Source organism: Colobus angolensis, unplaced genomic scaffold (assembly GCF_000951035.1).
Source record: "Colobus angolensis palliatus isolate OR3802 unplaced genomic scaffold, Cang.pa_1.0 Scaffold132, whole genome shotgun sequence".
Taxonomy (NCBI): domain Eukaryota; kingdom Metazoa; phylum Chordata; class Mammalia; order Primates; family Cercopithecidae; genus Colobus; species Colobus angolensis.
The window spans coordinates 923,621-933,588 of record NW_012114400.1 but is presented as its reverse complement, the minus strand read 5'-3'; the positions used below and the strand labels follow the sequence as shown (position 1 = coordinate 933,588).

General features: G+C 39.0%; 1 protein-coding gene across 1 annotated transcript in view; it reads right to left on the bottom strand.

Annotated features, from left to right (window-relative positions):
* The window catches only part of LOC105506128 (chromosome unknown open reading frame, human C1orf21), a 254,291-nt gene that overhangs the window by 231,699 nt on the left and 12,624 nt on the right, over positions 1 to 9,968 (bottom strand). The gene's annotated exons all lie outside the window — the stretch shown is intronic.

Sequence of the window (9,968 nt, the reverse complement as noted above, 5' to 3'; positions counted from 1 at the left end):
CAAGATGGGTGGATCACAAGGTCAGGAGATCGAGACCATCCTGGCTAACCCGGTGAAACCCCGTCTCTACTAAAAAATACAAAAAAAAACTAGCCAGGCGAGGTGGCGGGCGCCTGTAGTCCCAGCTACTGGGGAGGCTGAGGCAGGAGAATGGCGTAAGCCCGGGAGGCGGAGCTTGCAGTGAGCTGAGATCCGCCCACTGCACTCCAGCCTGGGCAACAGAGCAAGACTCCGTCTCAAAATAAATAAATAAATAAATAAATATAACCTTTTTTGATTCAGATTCAGAATAATGGGGAAAAAAAGGCAATGAAAAGTCCAGTAGAACAGTGATTTCTCACTGATGGGATGGGATGTGAAAGTCTTTTTGGGGGCAGAATTTTCCTACAAGCACAAACTCTCCAAGCCCTGGGCTGCTGCAGCAGAATAAATTCACTCACCTTCTCTGTTCATTCAGCTGGCTGTCTATTTAATGAAAAGTAATGTTTCCATTCAGGCTTTATGTTTGATTTGCAAATAAACCACCCTCAACAAAAATAAACCATTCCCCACTGTGATGTAACAATATTAACACACACATTCCAGTTTTAATAGAGCAATTTTAATGTTTTACCAAGTGTATTGAGTCATCTACCTACTCAGCGAGGAAATACTGAATTGCTGCAGATTCTATTTAGGACACTTTTCTCATTCTTAGAGAAAAGAATCTCAGTATTATTGAGTTATTAATCCTCCAGCTGCTCTGTCTTATGTCGATCATCTTAGGTAACAAAAATAGAGGCCAGGTTAATAAAAAGTGAAAATGAGAACTCAGACTGTCTGTGGCCCACCTGATGGTTTCTAAAACCCTGATATGGAAGGTTAGAGCTTCCTTTCTCATCTGACATCCATTAGCCCATCTGCAATGAAGTTTATATGGCCATGCTGTGCAGAAACCAGACCGTGGGACCTTTTCAAACTGTTTCCTGTTGATCATGACTATCAGCGCAACCAAGATATATAACTTTTTATTTTAGGGTTCTTTACGCTTCATTTTGTAAAAGGATAAATAGTATTCAAATATATTGTTCATCTGGCATCCAAACAGCTATGAATAATTTGCTAGAGACCTAGTATGTTTCCTCAAATGCTCCTGTCCTCTCTTCTCCCACTACTCCCCCACAAAAGTCATAATGCTTCAAAGGCAAGCAGGTAAGAGATTTATTATAGCTACCAAAATAATCCAAGATGATGTCTTTTCTTTGCTTCAGGGGAAAATGGTGTTTGTAGATTTCTGGACTCGTGAGCACTCATTTGTTTAACAGATGCACACGCTGCACTAAGTTGATGCGGCAGAACTCAGGATGTGACCCATGGGGAAAGTTCCATTTAGCTTAAAAAGAAAATCTTACCTGAGAGATTTTCTGAGTTTTTCACATTACATGTTACCAGACAAATGTAGCTGCATATTCATTCAATTATGGTAAATACCATTTAGGTACCTATTTCATTTTTTCCCATTTTAGAGATCCAGAATGTTTTAGCCATAGTTAGTTCCACATTAAAGACTCAATTCCACAGAAAAATCGGGGTTGGGGGAGCTATGGGGCGTGGTGGCTCATGCCTGTAGTCCCAGCAACTTGGAATGCTAAAGTGGGAAGATCGCTTGAGGCCAGGAGTTTAAGACCAGCCTGGGCAACATAGTGAGACCCTGTCTCTAAAAAAAATTTTTTTAAATTAGCCAAGTCTAGTGATGTGCTACTGGAGAAGCTGAAGTGAGGTGGGAAGATCACTTGAGCCCAGGAGCCTAAGGCTGCAGTAAGCTACTATGATCAAGCCACTGTATTCCAGTTTGGGTGACAGAGCAAGACTCGGTCTCTAGAAAAACAAAGAGAAAAAAATCAGGGCCTAGCATGGTGGCTCACACCTGTAATCCCATTATTTTGGGAGGCAGAAGCAAGAGGATCCTTTGAGCCCAGAAGTCGAGGCTGCTGTGAGCCGTGATCATGCCACTACACTCCAGCTTGGGTGACAGGGCAAGACCCTGTCTCAAAAAATAAAAAGAAAAATCAGAGTAGGAGGCAGTGTGGAAAGGAGGAAAAAACACACTTACTCTGACAAACCCATCCAAATTTGGACCATGGCCTCCATAAATTTCCCTTACCCTTAGATACACATGCAGCTGGCCCATTAAAGCACAATGTAACAGACACAGTAAGGTTCCAGTCCTTCCTGAATAGCCCTTTAAAGGAGCAATCAGGAAAAGACATTCTGAATGCACTTCTGTAAATTACAAGGTTGTCTCCAGGCTGTATAGAGAAGACTGGCAGTGTTAACCCAGCTTAATTCCTTCCCCTCCCAGTTCTGATCCTCTATGCTACTTAATAAATAGCCTACCACAAACTCTAATACAAATTTTATTTTCCAAAGAACAACACTTGATCATTAATATCATTTTTTTCCTTCTCTTAAAAGAGTATTACTCCCTCACCCTCAGTCTAATCCCACCTTTGTGATTGAGAACATTTAAGATCCAAAGAAGAGCCCCAACATCGTTGTTATATAATTTAACCAAGTAGCAGAAAACCAAGATGAATCTCACGTGCATTTCATTTCTAGATATACTCATTTTACTTCCTTGCTAATCACAGGAGTTTATTTTATTCTATTGAGTTCATTTTTAACTTGGTTAATTTGAGATGTAATTATCCCCAAAAAAGTGAAAAATTAAAACACATGTAAGAGATTTTTTTCTTCACACAGATCATAAAATTCTCATTTGAGATTATACTAAGAGAAAGTATTTTTCTTGACATTTCAATCGAAAGGAAACTTGCTAGACACTCAGATATAATGAAAACAGAAGGAAGATACAAAGAGGGTTTTAGTATCATTATAAAAACTCTCCTGCTGGGGTTTGGAGAGGCACACATATCCCTACAGATCAGAAGATAAGACAGGGATTCACTGGCTTCACTCTTACACTGACCTTCTCATTTTGATTAGAATAAATTTTTTGTCACTTCAATCCCTGGAAACAGCAAGTCTAACAGCCCCCAGGGAAAGAGGCTGAATAACTTTAGGAGCTTCAGTTAGCTCCAAAACTGGAGGTGCACCAATCTAAAGAGGAATAAACAGAGAGATTCCAAGCAGCTCTGCTGTAATTTCTAGACAACTTTGGGAAGTCACAATTACTGAGTAAACTAGGTTCCCTAGCAACCAAATGCTCATTTGAATGCTCCCTCCCACCCTGTCCCCTTCCTCAGCTGTATTCTCTGCGAAAATATCAGTGGAAAGCAGGGGTAGCAAGAATGGGCAAACTGCGAAGATAAACATGATGTAACTTTAAAGCATAATAGGAATTTTTAGGGCCAGGTGTGGTGGCTCACACCTGTAACCCCAGCACTTTGGAGGCCGAGGCAGGTAGATGGCTCAAGATTGGGAGTTCAAGACCAGCCTGGGCAACACAGTGAAACTGTCTCTCCAAAAAATACAAACATTTGTTAGGCATGGTGGCACACACCTGAAGTCCCAGCTACTCGGGAGGCTACAGTGGGAGGATTGATAGAGCCAGGGAGATTGAGGTTGCAATGAGCTGTGATCATGCCACCATACTCCAGCTTGGGCAACAGAGCAAGACCCTATCTCAAAAAGAAAAAAAAAAAAAGAATTATTAGCACTGGGTCTAATAAAAACGTCCCAAATAATGATTCAGATAAAAGACCAGGGAACGTTTCATTTGCTGATATCACAATTTGGATCACATAAGGTAATCGCTGAAGAATTAAGGAAAAAAAGGTTTTAAAATTTTGACAGGCTAGAGAAATAGACACATATCATTTTCATGCAAGAAGGAGAAATGGGCTGCAAGGGTTTTGCACAGGCTTAGCCAAGAAAGATTTTAATGTCCAGGGTAATCTTGAGGATGGAAAACTGTGGAAGGCTTCAGATCAGAAAACAAACAAATAGAAATCCAAGCAGGACTCCCTCTGCCAATCAATCAAATTCTTTAGAGTCAGCAAATCTATGAAAGCACACATCACAGAGGGGTAGAGAGTGACTGTTTAATGGCACTAAAGAAAAGCAAGCTTAAAATTGATGTTAAAATTTACTTAGCTGTTGTGAAGGACTGCCACAATCTATTCAAGGATTTCCTTCTCTGGACCTTAAGAGTAGAAATACTTTCTGGGATGGGCCTTGCTATGGTTTGAATGTCTGTCCCTTCTAAAACTTATGTTGAAATTGAAGCCGGGCATGGTGGCTCAAGCCTGTAATCCCAGTACTTTGGGAGGCTGAGACGGGTGGATCACGAGGTCAGGAGATCGAGACCATCCTGGCTAACACGGTGAAACCCCGTCTCTACTAAAAATACAAAAAACTAGCCGGGCGAGGTGGCGGGCGCCTGTAGTCCCAGCTACTCGGGAGGCTGAGGCGGGAGAATGGCGTGAACCCGGGAGGCAGAGCTTGCAGTGAGCTGAGATCTGGCCACTGCACTCCAGCCCGGGTGACAGAGCGAGACTCCGTCTCAAAAAAAAAAAAAGAAATTGAATTGCTATTGTAATTGTATTAAGAGGCAAGACTTTAAAGAGGTGATTACACCATTAAGGCTCTACCCTCATGGGTAGAATCGGTGCCAGAAAAGAAGGGCAAGTCCAGCCCTCTTTCTCACTTTCTCTTGGCTCTTCTGCTTTCCTGTTCCTCTCCTCTGGAGGATACAGCATTCAAGGAGCCATATTGGAAGCCAAGACTGGGCCCTCATGAGACACCAAACCTCCCAGCACCTTGACCTTGGACTTCCCAGCCCCCAGAACCTTGAGAAATAAATTTTTGTTCTTTATAAATTACCCAGTCTCAGTTGTTCTGTTATAGCAGCACAAAATGGACTAAGGACTCCACTGAGAAAAGGGAGAGATTAGCACCTGAAGTTCTTAACAAATACTCTGGAACAGAAAGCTGAAAACACAGGCTTTGGGGACAGATAAACCTGCATTAAAATCCTATCATCTACTTCCTGTGTGACTTTGGACAAGCTACTTAACCTCTCTGAATATCAATTTATTCATCTGTAAAATGAGGACCATATCTAATTCTTCATGGGCTATTATCCAGATTAAATGAGTTAATGTAGGTGCTATATCTGGCATATAACATATCTTTGATGAACATTTCCTATTTATTATGTTCCTTCAAAAATCTCCTGCTGAATAAAGTTTAAAATTAGTTACAATGATATTTTGCATAAATGGTACCAAAAAACTGCTGAGTGTTATAGTACCCATGACTCTACCTTTAATTGTTACCTGGTGATGTAACTGTCATGCATGTGTGTAAAACACACAATAACATATTTCTTACTGCTTGACCCAGACACTGAAAGGAAATTTCTACCTTCAGTCTTTCATACAACCAACCAAAAAGTTATTGCCACTAAATAAAAAATTAAAAGCCAAGTGTTCCACTTGAGAAATAAGTTTTTCTCAAGCATAAATTTAATTATTTGAATTTCAGTGAGCCTATTCCTGTGTCTAGATTTCTGTTTTTGTTGTTTTGTTTGTCTTTTGTTTTGAAATAATCACATAATGCATATACAATTTAATGTATAAAAGTAAATGAACAACTATGTACGTACCTACAGAACATCACAAGCACCTTTGAAGTCTCATGTATAACCCTGCCCAAGCACAACATATCCTTCACCCCAGAAGTAATTAATTATCCTTCTGCATTTTGTTAATCTTCCCCTGCTTTTCTTAGCAGTCTTGCCATTTATGAGTCTATCCTTAAACAATATATTACTTTAGCCATTTTTGAACTTTACATAAAAGAATCATACTGTATTAGTCTTCTATCTTGCTTTTCCACTCATCTTTATGCTTTTGAATTCATCTCTGTTGGCATACACAGTTATAGGTTACTCTTACTATTGTTTCATATGAATGTGCCACAATTTCTTTATTCACCACACGGTTGATAGACATATACACATATACACTGTTTGCAGGGTTTCAGTATTATCAACAGTGTTACCTTTCACATTCTCGTACATGTTAAGATTTCTTTTAAGGCAGTGTTTCCCAACCTTGTTCACAATCCAACTGGTAAAGAAAACAGTAATATTGGTAGGGCAAACTGAAGTTATTAGACAAAACTGCTCCCACTCCAGTCTTGCTACCTGCCCTACTTCCTTATTCTGCTACCCTGAAAGATAAGGGAAGCAGTGGAACACTTTACAAGGTATAGTCTGTTCAAAATTATTCTAACAACTTATACTCTCATCAGCATGGTATGCATGTTTCTTTCCTTTGCCCTATGCCTTTTCCAAACACTTAATATTGACAGGTACTTGCCAATCTGGTAGGTGCGAAATGGCGTCTTGCTATGGTTTTAATATGAAGACATACTGTACAACCTCTGTGATTAAAACAGTAGGGTATTGGAACATGAAGGGACAGACCAATAGAGGAAAACAGAAAATGCAGAAATACAGCCAACTACGTATAGAAATGAATTATATAAGAGAGGCACATCTCAAAACAGTGGGGAAAAGATGGACTTTTGTTTTTTGGGGTTTTTTTGCTTTTTTTTTTTTTGAGACAGGGTCTTGCTCTGTCACCCAGACTGGAGTGCAGTGGCACAATCATAGCTCACTGTAACCTCGAGTTCCTGGGTTCAAGCCATCCTCCCACCACAGCCTCCCCAGTAGCTGAGACTTCAGGCATGCAACACCATACCCAGCTAAGTTTATAAAATTTTTTTGAAGAGATGAGGTCTCGCTATATTGCTCTGGCTGGTCTCAAATACCTAGCCTCAAGTGATCCTCCTACCTGGCCAGAGATGGACTTTTTTTTTTTTTTTTTTTTTTTTTTGAGACGGAGTCTTGCTCTGTCGCCGGGACTGGAGTGCAGTGGCCGGATCTCAGCTCACTGCAAGCTCCACCTCCCGGGTTTACGCCATTCTCCTGCCTCAGCCTCCCGAGTAGCTGGGACTACAGGCGCCCGCCACCTCGCCCGGCTAGTTTTTTGTATTTTTTAGTAGAGACGGGGTTTCACAGTGTTAGCCAGGATGGTCTCGATCTCCTGACCTCGTGATCCGCCCGTCTCGGCCTCCCAAAGTGCTGGGATTACAGGCTTGAGCCACCGCGCCCGGCCGAGATGGACTTTTTAATAAGCGGTTTGTGATGGCAGATACCCATGTTGCAAAAATTAGATCCATTCTCCATACCATACAAAAAAATAAATTCATACATGTAAATGTTCATGATAAAATCACACAAGTACTAAAAGAAAATATGGATGACTCTCACTACAACTGCACTGTCCAAAATGGCAGCCATTATCCATATGTGGCTACTGAGACCTTGAAATATACTTAGTGTGACTGAGGAACTAAATTTTCAGTTTTATTTAATTTTAATTAATTGAAATTTTAAAATGGATCTTCAATTAGGTATTGGAAAACTTTTTAAATACAACTGGAACAACCTGGTTATGTGAATTTACTTTTTTCAACTGCAAATTTTATGAAATCTAAATACAGATCAAGTATTTATGATGAAAATTTAGTGACCAAATTGAAATATGTTAAATGTATAAAACACACGTTAGTTCTTAAAAACTTAGCATAAAAAAAGAATGAAAAATATCTCTAATATTTTTAAATACTGATTACTTATTGAAATGATAATATTTTTGACACTGTGGGTTAAATAAAATATATTATTAAAATTAATTTCACCTGGGGTTTTTTTGGCTTTAACTGTAGCTACTAAATATTTACATATTTATTACATTTACATATGTACTGCTCTATAACCTGGATCTAAGGAAATTTTTTCCAACAATGACTTAAAACTAAGAGGCAATCAAGAAACACTGATAATACTAACTGCACCAAAGAAAATAATTTGCTTAACACCATAATCAAAGAAAAATGACAAATAATAAACTGGGAAAAATATTTGCCACATATTAGGGATGATGTTATCCCTAATATAAAATAAAGGGGGCTTGGCGCTCTGGCTCACACCTGTAATCACATACTTTGGGAGACTGAGGCGGGCGGATCACCTGATCTGCCAAGTCAGGAATTCCAGACCAGGCTGACCAACGTGGTGAAATCCCATCTCTATGAAAAATACAAAAATTAGCAGGGCATGGTGGCGCATGCCTCTAATCGCAGCTACTGGGGAGGCCGAAGCAGGAGAATCACTTGAACCCAGGAGGTGGAGGTTGCAGTGAGCCAAGATGGCACCACTGCACTCCAGCCTGGGCAACAAGAGTGAAACTCCATCTCAAAAAATAAAAATAAAATAAAATGAAATGAAAAAAGACTTACAACTCTATAAAAATGGGCAAAAATATATGAAGAAACAGTTCACAGAAAAAGAAATGCAAACCCCTAGACACAGGAAAAAGAGGTGAAGCGAGCTCAGAATCAGAGACACACATTAAAATTACATTAGAGTATCATTTCTCACCATTTAGACGGCAAAGACCTTAAGGCTGTACAATGTTTTTCTATTGGTGAGGCTCTAGGGTAAGAGGCAGTCTCATATTTGTTAGTGGGAATGCAAAATAATATAGCACATAGCACCCACAGAAGGGAATTTGGTAATGTCTAGCAAAACTGCAAATGTATTTATCCTTTGACCCAGTGATCCCACTTCTAGGAATCTATTTTAAAGATAAACCAGCAAGAATATGAATGCAAATATTCACAAAGCTGTTTATTGTATCACTGTTCATTCCACTGTCCATCTAGTTAACAAAATGAAGTTTCACTTCTGGCTTTGTTTGACTTACAAATAAACCAACAACAACAAATCCCCACTAAAATGTATGAGCAAAAGAGTAGAAACAACCACAAATCCAAATGAATGATTGTGGTATATTTGTACAGTAGAATTTCTGCAGTTGTAAAATACAATAAGAAATTTCTATCTATGGTCCAGAGTGATCTCTGAAATATACTGTTAAGTAAAAAATGCAAGGTGCAGAACTACAGTAGGCAACCTTTTTCTAAGAGGGAAGAAATAAGGAAACAATATGTAAACATGCATATATACATATATATCATACATACACATACATACAAACACACACACATACATATATATCTGAGTAGACACGTATGTACACATAGGTTTTTTTCTGAACTCTGTCCATTGAAAAGGCCTAGAAACAATGACCAGCTCAAAGGCAATGAGAACCCCTAACAACTATACTGTGGTCTCTAAATACTGTTTACCACTAAAAAGATCTGGGGTAGAAAAAGTACAAAATAAATCTGAAATATCTTATTAAACCAGAAAGTAAAAATGTTATCAAAAACTACTGTAGTCTCATCAAAAAGATTCAGAAGCCAATTTAAAGACTCACACTGCACACAAAAATAACTTGAGCTTCAAAATAAACTGCAAGGGATTAAAACACATAAACTGTGTTAAAATCTACAAGTTCATAATGATAATAAAAAAAAAAAAACTTGTTGGTTTCCTCTGGAGGCTACTAGAAAATCAGCTCATTATTCTGATACTGGTTTAAATAGAAGAAAGAAAATCAAGCATCAATTTTCCTACATAAACTATATTTCAGGATAACAAATAGTTGATGTTGTTAAGGTTTCTTGAGAGAAAAATTCCAGCTAGGAAATACAGGAAGGATGACAGAATATCACCATTTTATAACCCTTACTAAATAATAATCACAATAGCATCAAGATTTTTAACAGGGCCTGTGATCAGACTAACAACACCTAAATTCACTGATAATCTTAACTTCACAAAAGAAGAAACGAGAAGGCATGTGTGCCTCCTGATGAGATGTAATAGGAAGTACCTAACACAGCCAGGAGTGGTGGCTCATGCCTGTAATCTTAGCACTTTGGGAGCCAAAGGTGGGCAGACTGCTTGAGCTCACGAGTTCGAGACCAGCCTGGGCAACATGGCAAAACTCCGTCTCTACAAAAAATACAAAAAATTAGCTGGGTGT